Here is a 13733-nt window from a genome sequence, read left to right on the forward strand (position 1 = left end):
CGCATCGAACTGCGCCGCCTCGTTAGTCGCAGCAGCCGTGCGCGCAACGAGACGCTCCTCGGACGAAGTAATCGCCCGACGGCCCGACGTACGCGAATACGCGCATGTACGGACGTGAGTGGACACGGCAGCTGCCGCAGGACGAGTCCGCACGGGGGACTGCTGCAGATGTAGGTCATCGTGATGTAAACGTCGTCCCCTGAGGTTCCCCTGAACGAAACAGAAACGTCTTCATGCTCCTCTGCTGCTGTCAATAAGAGCGGCGGCGAGAACCAGACCGCGTCCATGACTGTCCAAGTGCATGTGCGCTGCTTATTCCCAGCTCATTCGTTCATCAAGACTCCAATTTCGGCAGGCGGTTGTTGAGACACTGCAGCACAGCACACGGTGACACAACGAAATGTGTGTGGGGACGGTTCTTCGCTCAGCGGCACCATGGCGGCCCGGGATTCGAACCGGCAACCTTCTGATTACGGGGTCGTTTCCTTTTCCGCTAGGCCACCTCCGCCAAATAATATATTAAAACAGAACAGCCTCTGGGATCTTCTCAGTGACCACTTCGGAGATGGACATCACCCCATCCAAGTCATGGTGCAGTCATGTTTCATCAACTATTGCGCCCTTGACTGGTGTAGTGAACATCTGTGAAGTTGGTGATGTAGGAGCAGGTTGAAGAACCTCTGAGATGTGCTACTGACTGGTCTAGTGAACATCTGTGAAGTTGGTTATGTAGGAGCTTGTTGGAGAACCTCTGAGATGTGCTACTGACTGGTCTAGTGAACATCTGTGAAGTTGGTGATACATGAGCTGATTGGAGAACCTCTGAGATGCGCCCTTGACTGGTGTAGTGAACATCTGTGAAGTTGGTGATGTAGGAGCAGGTTGAAGAACCTCTGAGATGCGCCCTTGACTGGTGTAGTGAACATCTGTGAAGTTGGTAATGTAGGAGCTTGTTGGAGAACCTCTGAGATGTGCTACTGACTGGTCTAGTGAACATCTGTGAAGTTGGTGATGTAGGAGCAGGTTGAAGAACCTCTGAGATGCGCCCTTGACTGGTGTAGTGAACATCTGTGAAGTTGGTGATGTAGGAGCAGGTTGAAGAACCTCTGAGATGCGCCCCTCGACTGGTGTAGTGAACATCTGTGAAGTTGGTGATGTAGGAGCAGGTTGAAGAACCTCTGAGATGCGCCCTTGACTGGTGTAGTGAACATCTGTGAAGTTGGTAATGTAGGAGCTTGTTGGAGAACCTCTGAGATGTGCTACTGACTGGTCTAGTGAACATCTGTGAAGTTGGTGATGTAGGAGCAGGTTGAAGAACCTCTGAGATGCGCCCTTGACTGGTGTAGTGAACATCTGTGAAGTTGGTAATGTAGGAGCTTGTTGGAGAACCTCTGAGATGTGCTACTGACTGGTCTAGTGAACATCTGTGAAGTTGGTGATGTAGGAGCAGGTTGAAGAACCTCTGAGATGCGCCCTTGACTGGTGTAGTGAACATCTGTGAAGTTGGTGATGTAGGAGCAGGTTGAAGAACCTCTGAGATGCGCCCTTGACTGGTGTAGTGAACATCTGTGAAGTTGGTGATGTAGGAGCAGGTTGAAGAACCTCTGAGATGCGCCCTTGACTGGTGTAGTGAACATCTGTGAAGTTGGTAATGTAGGAGCTTGTTGGAGAACCTCTGAGATGTGCTACTGACTGGTCTAGTGAACATCTGTGAAGTTGGTGATACAGGAGCTGGTTGGAGAACCTCTGAGATGCACTGTTGACTGGTCTAGTGAACATCTGTGAAGTTGGTGATACATGAGCTGATTGGAGAACCTCTGAGATTTGCCTGCTGGCTAGATTGTTTTGTCCACTAATGTCGATTTTAGGATGCAATATGGTGGATGTGAATGATTAAATTTGTGATTTGCTGTTTAATATCCTCACAATGGAACTTGTGATGTTAATGCTTCAGTCCAAAGCTGCTTTTTCTAACAGGATCACTCTCAGCAGAACAGAGGACAGATATTCTAATAATAGCAGATGAATGGGGGATTATCAAATCTCTGAAATATAAGATAAGACCCAGATGCAAAAGAATCTGCTGCCTCTGTGCAGCATTATGGTTATTTTTGGACCGGATGCTAATCTGGTTTCCATTTATCCATGGTTGCAGTCAGGGTTTCGTTCCTGTCACCTGTACTCCTCAAGGTGATGCACTTATAAGCCCCTCAGCCTCCCATGTATTGCAGCATCCATTTTCAGTCCAAGGTAGTGTCATTAGAACCCAAGATCAGCAACAGATCTTTACCCTCAACACTTGAGCTCATTTTATTGATGTTCGTGAGTTAAACTCTCTCCACACTCTGTGCCCTTGAGTCATCATATTAGTTGTATTAAATATTCTCCTCTTTATTATTTATGTTTGGTCAGATCTTTTTTTTTTTTTTGAGCACTACATTTACATTTACAGCATTTACCAGACGCCCTTATCCAGAGCGACTTACAACCAGTAGTTACAGGGACAGTCCCCCCCTGGAGACACTCAGGCTTAAGTGTCCTGCTCAGGGACACGGGTCTTGAACCTGGGTCTTCTGGTTCATAGACGAGTGTGTTACCCACTAGGCCACTAGCACCTTCTAAGTTCACGTGGAGAACAGGAAATACAGATGAATAAAGTACAGATTGAAGAAGAAAGCAGTAATATTGAATGGACTTCACAGACTCACACAAACACAAGTTCAATTTCAAGTGAGCTTTATTGTCATTTCACATACATGTTAGACAGCACATTTAGGTTTTCGGTTCAAATCCCGATCCGCCGAGGTGCCACTGAGCAAAGCACCGTCCCCACACACTGCTCCCCGGGCACCTGTCATGCCGCCCACTGCTCACTCAGGGTGATGGTTAAATATAGAGGACACATTGCATTGTGTCACCATGTGCTGTGCTGTGCTGTGTATCACAATGACAATCACTTTCTTTCTAAAGTACATGCGTGCGACAGACTAACCGGGTGACATAAAATGCAAACATGGGACACAGACGGCTTGTCTTAAATAACATTTAAGACAAACAAAGAAGACAGACAGACAGCGGAACTAGTGAAATGAATGAAGGTGCAAAGTAAAAGCAGCAAATTCCACTGTGGTCAAAATGGAACAATACTAGATATTTCCTAATATAACAGAGGTAGTGTGTGTGTATGTGTCAGTCCAGAGCAGAAACTTTTCAAGTGTTGAGGTGTCTGAGGGCCCGAATGCTGGAAGAGAGACTCTTCTCAGTGGATCTTCTCAGCTGTCCTCACTATCTGCTGTAGGGTCTTGCGGTCCGATGCAGCTGGTTGGAATGCTCTCAATGGTCCCTCCATAGAAGGTGGTGAGGATGGATGATGGGAGATGGGCTTTCCTCAGACGCTGCTGGGCCTTCTTGAAACACTACAGCACAGCACACTGTGACACAACCATCACCCTCGGTGAGCAGTGGGCGGCCATGACAGGCACCCGGGGAGCAGTGTGTGGGGACGGTGCTTTGCTCAGTGGCACCTCGGAACCGGCAACCTTCCTTAACCGCAAGGCCACCACTGCCCCAGTCCTTGGTCACCGTGTGCCAAGCAAAACATGGCATTTAATGGTGTAGGACCCTTCATTGAGAGGGTTTGTAATGGACATCAGTGCTTGTTGCAGGTGAGGAGAAACACACCACTGCTGACAGTTCTTTCATGTGTTCTCCGAGTGCATGAGTCCAGCCTCTGAAGGACCCGTCCCACCAGACCCATCACCAACGTTCAAAAAGAGCCAAGGACGAACATGAATCCATCTTCGCCGAACCCGCGAGTCCAGCTACTCTAAAAGTCACAGAGGAGACGACAGCCGCTGTGGCACCTGCCTCTGGATGGAAAAAACACGAAAGGGAAAAGCTTCCGATGAATGATTCAAGATCCATGAATAGAAAGACTTCTTCTCTCACAGCGCTGCCTGACAGGGTGAGGTGTGTGGAGATTTCCGGGCGGGTTTAGTCCCTGAAATTAAGCACAGTAACCACCTTGAAATGTCAAAGGTCAGGACATTTTTGCCATTATTATTCTCACACATACTCTGCTAACCGAGATGCAGACACCACCATCATTCATCTGCATCTCGAGAGGAGCTCCTTCACCTCCTGGTTCTCTGTGTGTGTGTGTGTGTGCGCGTGTGTGTTTAAAGGGATTGAGAGTGAGATCGCGTCGGTGTGTGTGTGTGTGTGTGTGTGTGTGTTTAGCACCTTGCCTCGGCCACCTCGCTCGGTGCTTCACACCCATGCAGTCAGAATGTTAACGAGTTTCGTCCCTCAGGACCCTCCTCTTCATCATGCACCTCTCCTCTCCCCGTCTTCACCAGGCCCCGCCCCCAGCTATTTCACCTTCAGTCACCATCACTGCTTCTGAGCCCAGCGTGACCACCAAACTGGTCCTCTGATCCTCTTCTCGTCGTCCTTTTCTTGTATTTTAAAATGAAATTGACTGCGGGGTGGAGGGGGGACGATTTACACCGCGACCTCTTCACCCGCCGCCGTAAACAACAGGACATCTTTAATGCCGGGCAGAGCTGCACTTTGTCTGGCTCTGAGGGTCACTGCTGAGGCCAGAACGACTCCGGAACTTCGGACGGAAGCTGATGGTGTCTCGGTCCGGATTTGGGAGATGGCGTCTGGACAGCTGTGAGATTTAAATATCAGCCCTCGGCGCTGCAGTGCATCATGGTTAAAGTGGAGAACGGCGCCATCTAGTGCCGCAGCTGCGCCACCACCCTGGAGCCTCCAGGCTACTCCGGGCCGGATGAATTAGTCCTGATGAAGGCGACGTCGCTTCAGTGGCCAGTAGGGGACAGCAGCGTCCCCAGGTGTTCTGAAGGAGCGGAGGAACCGCAGTCTGGTTCACCACCACCACCCTGGAGCCTCCAGGCTACTCCGGGCCGGATGAATAAGTCCTGATGAAGGCGACGTCGCTTCAGTGGCCAGTAGGGGACAGCAGCGTCCCCAGGTGTTCTGAAGGAGCGGAGGAACCGCAGTCTGGTTCACGGCACAAATTACAACAAGGACGGTTGACATCACAGCTCCTCCTGCTTGGTGTTTATTGCCGTCCCCCACGGGAGGACGTCTGAAGATGCATTTTGTGTAAATGAGCAGCTTTGATATGCTCCTGCGGTGCAGAGATAAAGTCGGTCCATCAGTCAACGTCACTGGTGATCAGCGCCGGTCACGCTGCCCATTGCTGGAAACCGTCACTTCAGTCCAGGATCGACTGGCCAAACCTGTGAACCAGCAGGAACCTCCTGAGATCTAGATGCATAGACACACCCCGAATATGGCAAAACACAAACAAATCCTGCAGCGGGCCGAGCCCCCGCTGATGGCACAGGGCGGGGCTGCTGAGGTGTGTGAGTGTGTGTGCGCTTTCTATTTTTAATTTTGAAACACAAGTGAAGATCTTGCTCAGAAGAAGCTGTCACCTTCACCTCCCTTCCTCAGCCCTGGTTCATTCATCAGGCCTTCCTTAGCGAAGCATCAGCAGGAACACACCTTCTCAGACAGGTCAGGTGTTCTTACCTGGGACTAGAGGAGATTCCAGTGGAGATCCTGATTAGAGTCACAGAAAACTATTTCATGAGATGCTTTCGGACACAGAGCAAAAAGCAATATTCACGTTCTGTTAAAACCTACCAGGCAATCAGGAACGGTGAAAGTGACGTGACTGTCATTGTGAAACACTGCAGCACAGCACATGGAGACACGGTGAAACGTGTCCTCTGTATTTAACCGAGCAGCGGTCAGCTATGACAGGGTGGTAGTATCCTAGCGGGTAACACACTCGCCTACGAACCAGAAGACCCAGGTTCAAATCCCGCTTACTACCATCGTGTCCCTGAGCAAGACACTTAACCCTGAGTGTCTCCAGGGGAAGGCTGTCCCTGTAACTACTGACTGTAAGGCACTCTGGATAAATAAAATGTCCCCGACTGCCTACCGACTGAGCTAGCCAGGCACAGGCATTCAGCCAGAATCCTGGTATTCATATCATCAAATGACCAAATGATGACTTGCAGAGCTGCAGCAGCTTTTCGTAGAAATGGAACCATGTGTTGTGTTCTAGTCTTCGAGCGGAGACAGATAAGTGAAAAAAGAGTGAAACACTGCAGCACAGCACCCAGTGCACACACTGAAACGTGTCCTCTGTATTTAAAAATCATCCTTGGTGAGCAGTGGGCACCATGGGCGCCCGGGGAGCAGTGTGTGGGGACGGTACCTTCATCAAGGGGACCTCAGTGGCACCTTGGCAGTTCGGGATTCGAACCGGCAAACCTTTCAATTACGGGTCCCGTTTCCTTACTCGCTAGGCCACCGCTGCCCCCAGGTAGCAAAACCAGAGGAACAGCTTCAGAACCAGAGGGACCAGAGGAGAACATTTTAGAAGTAACGAAGAAATAACAAAGAGATACGATGATTTAAGATGGGTGAAGTGTGTGATGGGGGCGTGGCCAGTGAAGACGAAGGCGGAGATTATTTCTTCTTCGTTTCACTTCTTCTTATTTTAAGGAGCTTTCATTATGGACTGTTAGTCACCACCCCAAAAATCCATTTAATAAAGAAAAACAAACGTTCTTTTTCTCTCCCACAGTATCATCCTTGTTCTTGACAGCACGCGCTGTACCACTTTGTCTCCTTGGGGGGGGGTCGTCCAGATCGGCTTCCTTTGATCTTCTTCGCTCTCCGGCCTCGCCGGACCGCTGCACCTCCTCCCTCCCCCGCCAGCGGCAGCGCAGAATCCCGCAATTAAACTTCAAAGCGGCGACGACTCGGCTCATCTTGAACACACCACTGCAGGGTCACCTCGGGGGGGGCCCGCCGGCCATTCTCCATCTTCTCCCACCGCACGTGCTCCACATCATGCCATCATGGTCACGTATGTTGAGGTTGGGTCTCCTCGTAGAGGTCTGAACCTTCACTGGTCTTGATTCCGGTTATTATTCCTCTGAACCAGGCGTTTTTCTGCCATTCGTGTGGTCAGGTGAACGTGGACTGAACGTTAACCAGTTTTCAAACCGTCCACGCGGGCGTTCAGCGCCAGCGTTCGGTCGGCTGCTTCTTCGCATGACATCAAATGAATGTGCAATGTTTTCTTGGCGTGAACGGCAGTGAAATGCCAGTCGATCGCAGCTACAAAGCGCTGCAAAAACGCGTATGATGTTCAGAGGGCGAACTGGTACCCAGAGCAGCGCTGTTCTCAGATCAGGCCGCCACAGTCACCACCGCCACTACTTTTTAAATAGAAAACCACCAAATAACGATATGATGTAATCAATTATGTTCTGCACTGCATCCGTGTGTGCAGAATCGTCCACAAATCGATGCATCGATTATGTTAATTAGCTAGTTAGTTAATAAAAGTGGATTGATTAGAGCATTTGGGTTCGGTAACTGATGAGATTTCACTTTAAATGAAGCGCGGGTTTCAGTGGAATTGTTTTAGCTGAAGGAAGGACCTCCTCTGTGACACGAAGCAACAAGTGAGGTGGCGGGAGGCGTGTTGCTGTGGAAACGTGTTGCGTGTTGGGGAAGAGTGCGGCTCCTGACTAATGAAGACACGAAATCTACAGCTTCCCTGCAGGTAGAAGTGTGCGAATGAACCCCGTTTTCCCACTTGTGTTGATGATAATGGTGGATAAACCACTGAGTGCAAGCAGATTTAATAAAAATACCTCAGGCGTGGTTCCGGCAACCAGCCCAAAAACGTAAACCATTCTAATCCACAAAAAAATAGGAAAATATGTCTTAAAAGGCCTGGCTGATATTTAATCATGGGGCACTTTGCTTGTCTGAAAATTGTGATGGAGACGTGGTGCATCTGCCATAGGTGTTGAGCTGAGATGACATCTGGTGACTGAAGGCCTTTTCATGGGGGATGTGCACACATAGGGTGAGACTAGTCAGGATCGAGGGAAAGATGACTGCAGCAATGTACAGAGACATCCTGGATGTACAGTCTTGAACCCTAAACACGTAGCCAAAATATCAAAGTTCAACTAATTTTAACTTGTGCGCGCCACACAGTGCAAAACTCCTACCCAGACCAGCACTGTACTCAGATCAGGCCGCCACGGTCACTACCGGCACTACTTTTAACTAGAATTGTTACACCACAGTCAGAAAGTCACCAAGCAATGTTGTTATGATATAATCGATTATGTTCTCCACTGCACTGATACAGAATTGTCCACGATGCATCAATTATAAGATTAATTTCAACACCCTTAGTGTGTACTATATCCAGGATTAATTTCCTGGGTAATATCCTGGATAATATTAATATGCAGGATTCTCTGCCCTGACATCAGATGAGATCCTATATCTCATCACTTCATCCAGGCCAACCACCTGTTCACTGGATCCAATTCCTTCTAATAAGTCCATAACATCTGGTCTCATCCCAACAGCCTTGAAAAAGGAATCATCCCAGTTCTTCAGAAATCCACCGCCAGTCCCTGTGATATCTCCAATTATAGACCAGTCTCTCGCCAACCTTTTCTTAAAATCCTAGAAGGTAGCATCTTTAATCAGCTGTCCCTCTCTGCCTTCAGAACCCAAATCAGTCTGGTTTTTAAACTGCCCACTCTTTATAGAAAAACTTCATGCTTCTACGCCAGCAAAATTGTCATCGCAGCATTTGACACAGACCACAAGACCCTCCTGACCATCCTCAGGAGCTTGGGAATTAGCGTCTCAGCATGGCAGTGGATAGCTTCCTATTTAGAGGTTAGTCTCCTCCAGTCTCTGAGTGTCCAGAGATCTACAACACGACATGATCGTCTTAGCAGCAAGCGCAGCCTGTTCAACTTAACGTGCTGTTTTTTAAGAAATTTTCGTTCTGAAAGGGACTTTAGATCTGCTCCAATGAGCAGAAAGAAGGTTTGTGTTCAGTCCTGACGATACAGACGTCTAAACCAGTCGTTTTTTCTGCCATTTGTGCTTTTTCTGCTTATTGTTGCAAATTGAAGCGTCCACACGATCGAACGAGACCTTAACTTTAACAGGCCAAACGATAATGGAGGCATTGATACTCGTGATCGAATCGTGAGACCAGTGAAGGTTTATGCCTCTAGTACACACTCACATGCAGATATGAGTGGTGTGTTTTCTGTTCTGATCCATGCTGCATCATCCATCCCTCCCTCTCTCTCTCTCTCTCTCTCTCTCGCTTTCTCTTTTGTTCCACAACTCCATCTGCCTGTCTGCTTTCATCCTTATCTCTTCACTCGTCCCCTCTGTTAGACAGAGCTAACTGCTCTAATCGGGGCCAAATGACGCGTTTAAATCACCAGATGAAGTCCCCGCTGCCATGTTTTAAAGGCCGCGCTCCGGACCGGACTGATTAATGGCCGTGCGGAGATCACGCGTCCAGCGCGGCGTAAACTGGCCCAGTGAATTTTAAAAGAATGCGATTTGCTGAATTACTCTCAATCTACTCCCCATAAATGCCAGAGCGGGCCTTGTTACGGCGCGGGCCGTTAATCTTGGGGGGGGAGGACGGAGCCGCAGGGACGCTGCAGCTGCCCCGAGAGCAGAGAGACACAAATCAGGGTGACAAAATGCAGCGATGCACAAACGTCCCCAAATGTCATCAAACAGAGGGCCTCCCGTCCCACCACCTGCCGGGATGTGGATTCATTTTTTTTTTTTTTAGATCACGTGACCTAAATCCACACAGTTCCACAAATCCAGCCTTGTTGCTGTTTCTGGACGTCCGATTGATGGGGTAGATGTTGACCACGTGTAGAGCAGGGGTACAATGCGGCACCCTGTGGCTTTAGAAAGTAAATAATAATTTTATTTACTTATTTAATTTTTTTTTATTGTAGTCAGAAATTGAAAGATTATAATAAAGTCACGTTTGAAAATCTGCCGCTTCTTGTGGTGAGTAAACAGTTGTTTACAGTATTTAGTGTTTAATGGTTTGCATATGTTGAATATAAGTTGGTAAGTTGGGGTGACCAGATCCCCTCTTTTCCCCAAACCTGTCTGGCCGATTAAATGTGCAATCTATGCAAAATAATACATGGCTTAAAAGTTAAAATATTAAATGCAGTGTTATCGTCATTTTGCTTCTCTTCTGTGGAAACTGGATCCAAATGGCTTTGCGTGTTAAAGGTTGCAGAGCCCGGGTCTAATAGACTGGATCTGAGTGATGGGATCATCATTACAGGGAACTGATAAAGTGAAGTGATTGTCACATGTGATACACAGCAGCACAGCACACGGTGCACACAGTGAAACGTGTCCTCTTTATTTAACCATCACCCTGAGTGAGCAGTGGACACCATGACAGGTGCCCGGGGAGCAGTGTGTGGGGACGGTGCTTTGCTCAGTGGTACCTCAGTGGCACCTTGGCGGATCGGGATTCGAACCGGCAACCTTCTGATTACGGGGCCGCTTCCTTCACCGCTAGGTGCCACCACCCCAACTGAATGGGGGTGAAATGTGTTGCATGTTCCAGATGAAGTGAAACGATCGATGATCCACAAAAGTGATTTTACAGCAAAACCTCATCATGAATATTAATAGAGAGAGAAGTGGGAGGCAGGCAGATGGAGAGCGAGAGACACGCAGTCAGATCTCATGCCGAGGGACTCCGGTTCTCCAGACGTTCATCCACAAACGTTTCCTCCTCATACCAGCTGCTTCTGTGACTGTCTGATGTGAAGAGTTATTCATCGGTGTGACGGTTGGCGTGTTTACAGTCATTCTGCGTGTGTAAAACTGAGAGCACATCAGCATATCAACGATCAATAAAACTCAATAACAATAACCATTGATCAGTTGGGCAGTGGGTGGCCTAGCGGGTAAGGAAACGGACCCAGAATCAGCAGCCACTGAGGTGCCACTGAGCAAAGGCACCATCTTTAACCAAAAAGAAGAAGGTCTTCAATATTTACAGAAATAACCAGACAGATAGGAAGAAGGCCGCTGATGAGGAGGAACTACCGCTTTGTTGCCGTGTATCTATTTATGACGCCCAGAAGAGGAACCTTTACACCTTTGTTTTAATGAGGTATGAAACGGGGAGGAGCCTGTGGGCATGATTGACAGCCCTCACTCCCCTGCCGTCAATACGTGACTCACCCAGGTGTAGCACAGCGTCCATCTCCTCCCTTTCTCCTCCGTTCTCTACACTCCTAATACACTCCTGGTACAGTGTTGTTACATAGAAGAACGAATACGTGTATGAATGTGTGTGTGTGAGAGAGAGAGAGAGAGAGAGAGAGAGAGAGAGAGAAGGTGACAGGATTATTGCTTCAATTAAAATCAATGCAAACACAATTTGCCTGCTTGCTGTGCCAACAAATGTCTCTCTCTCTCTCTCTCTCTCTCTCTCTCTCTGTGTGTGTGTGTGTGTGTGTGTTACAACGTCACCGTCTGCACTGTCAGCAGAACTGCGCCCATTAGCGCTGACACTGAATCAGTACTCCACTCTTCTCCTCCTTCTCCCCCATCCGTCTCAGCCCAACACCCTCCTCCACCCCCACAGCAGCTTCAGCACAGATCTTCCTCCTGACCCAGGATAGCCTGACCAACCCCTCCACATTGCAGGAAGGTTAGAAGGTTCTTCTCCAACACAGATATCTACTCCACAGGGGCAAGGTTGCCGGTTCAAATCCCAAACTGCCAAGGTCCCACTGAGGTCCCCTTGATGAAGGTACCGTCCCCACACGCCTGTCATGGTGCCCACTGCTCACCAAGGGTGATGGTTAAATGCAGAGGACACGTTTCGTTGTGTCACCATGTACTGTGCTGCAGTGTTTCACAATGACCATCACGTCACTTTCACGCCTGTACTCACTAACTCACTCAGCAGAGGAACATTTTTCTTTCCACTTTGTTAACATTTACATTTACATTTACAGCATTTACCAGACGTCCTTATCCAGAGCGACTTACAGTCAGTAGTTACAGGGACAGTCCCCCCCTGGAGACACTCAGGGTTAAGTGTCCTGCTCAGGGACACAATGGTAGTAAGTGGGATTTGAACCTGGGTCTTCTGGTTCATGTGTTACCCGCTAGGCTACTACCACCCAGTTAAATCTGGTGCACAACCTCAAAACTTTTATACTTCTTTAATCTCCTTTTCATTCCTGTTGTAAACATCACAAGTAGGACTGATGCTCACAAAGCAGTAAACTTAAACAGCTTCCAGGTCTACTGAGTCACGTCTCAAGCTCTCTCTGTGTGTGTGTGTGTGTGTACGTACTCTTCCATTTTTTTCTATCTTTAATCTCGATTTTCCTCCTGAGATGTAAAACTTCAGGGAGTCACTTTACTGCACAAGTTCTTGAGTTTCCCTTGGAGCTCCAGGTTTCCTCCACGTCACCACAGAGTTTCATCAAATATTCATCACCATCACCAGCGGCAGCTTCTGATCATCCAGCAGCCGAAGAAGAAGAGGAGAAGGAGGAGGAATAAAAGGCTGCAGGGGCACCAGCACCCCCTCCCCTCCAAGGTTACGGTGAAGGGATGGAATATAAGTTCAGCCCAGGGGGGTGAGGAGCAGAGAACAAACGAGGGAATGCAGCAGAGTGGAATATGAAGGTTCTTCTTTTCTGTTCTGATGTCCTTCTCAGTGCACTCAGTCGTCTTTTTCTCGCATCTCTCTTCCTCCTCCTATCCTGCTCAGCGCCGCTCTCCTCTGAATTATTAAGTCATAAACACAGCTACTGGGAGCGGGTGGAGAGAAGAAGATGTGAAGAACAGGAGACACGTACAGTTAATCAGGTAAACATGGTGGAGTGATCTCATTACAGAAGATCCTCATCTAGAACCACATAAAACACCTAAACAAAAGATCATGAGCTTGAAACAATAATAAAAGAATATTCTCCATACGCTCAAGTCAGGTGGTCACAAAAGAAAAGCCACTCACTTCAGTTCTGGGTTAACAGCACCACTTTAGATGATGCTCAGCGGTGAATAAAAGAGTCAAGCATGAGAAGGTCATCACTCCATCACACGTCAGAACCAAAACAAAAACCCATTACGGTTAAAAAAAGAACTAACAACAACATTACCGACAACCAATAACTAACAACCAACAGATGCTCATCTCTCAATCACACGTCAGCAGTAGTTTACTGAAAGAACAACCATTACCAATAATAACAAGAACAGTAACAACAACAACAACTAATAACAACAACCAATAATAACAAGAACTAGTAACAACAACAACAACAACATTACCGACAACCAATATCTAACAACCAACAGATGCTCATCTCTCCATCACACGTCAGCAGTAGTTTACTGAAAAAACCACCATTACCAATAATAAAAAGAACAGTAACAACAACAACAACTAATAACAACAACCAATAACAACAAGAACTAGTAACAACAACAACATTACCGACAACCAATAACTAACAACCAACAGATGCTCATCTCTCCATCACACGTCAGCAGTAGTTTACTGAAAAAACAACCATTACCAATAACAACAAGAACTAGTAACAACAACAACAACTAATAACAACAACCAATAACAACAAGAACTAGTAACAACAACAACAATTAATAACAACAACATTACCGACAACCAATAACTAACAACCAACAGATGCTCATCTCTCCATCACACGTCAGCAGTAGTTTACTGAAAGAACAACCATTACCAATAATAACAAGAACAGTAACAACAACAACAACTAATAACAACAAGAAATAGTAAC

Source organism: Denticeps clupeoides, chromosome 1, assembly GCF_900700375.1.
Source record: "Denticeps clupeoides chromosome 1, fDenClu1.1, whole genome shotgun sequence".
Lineage (NCBI taxonomy): Eukaryota > Metazoa > Chordata > Actinopteri > Clupeiformes > Denticipitidae > Denticeps > Denticeps clupeoides.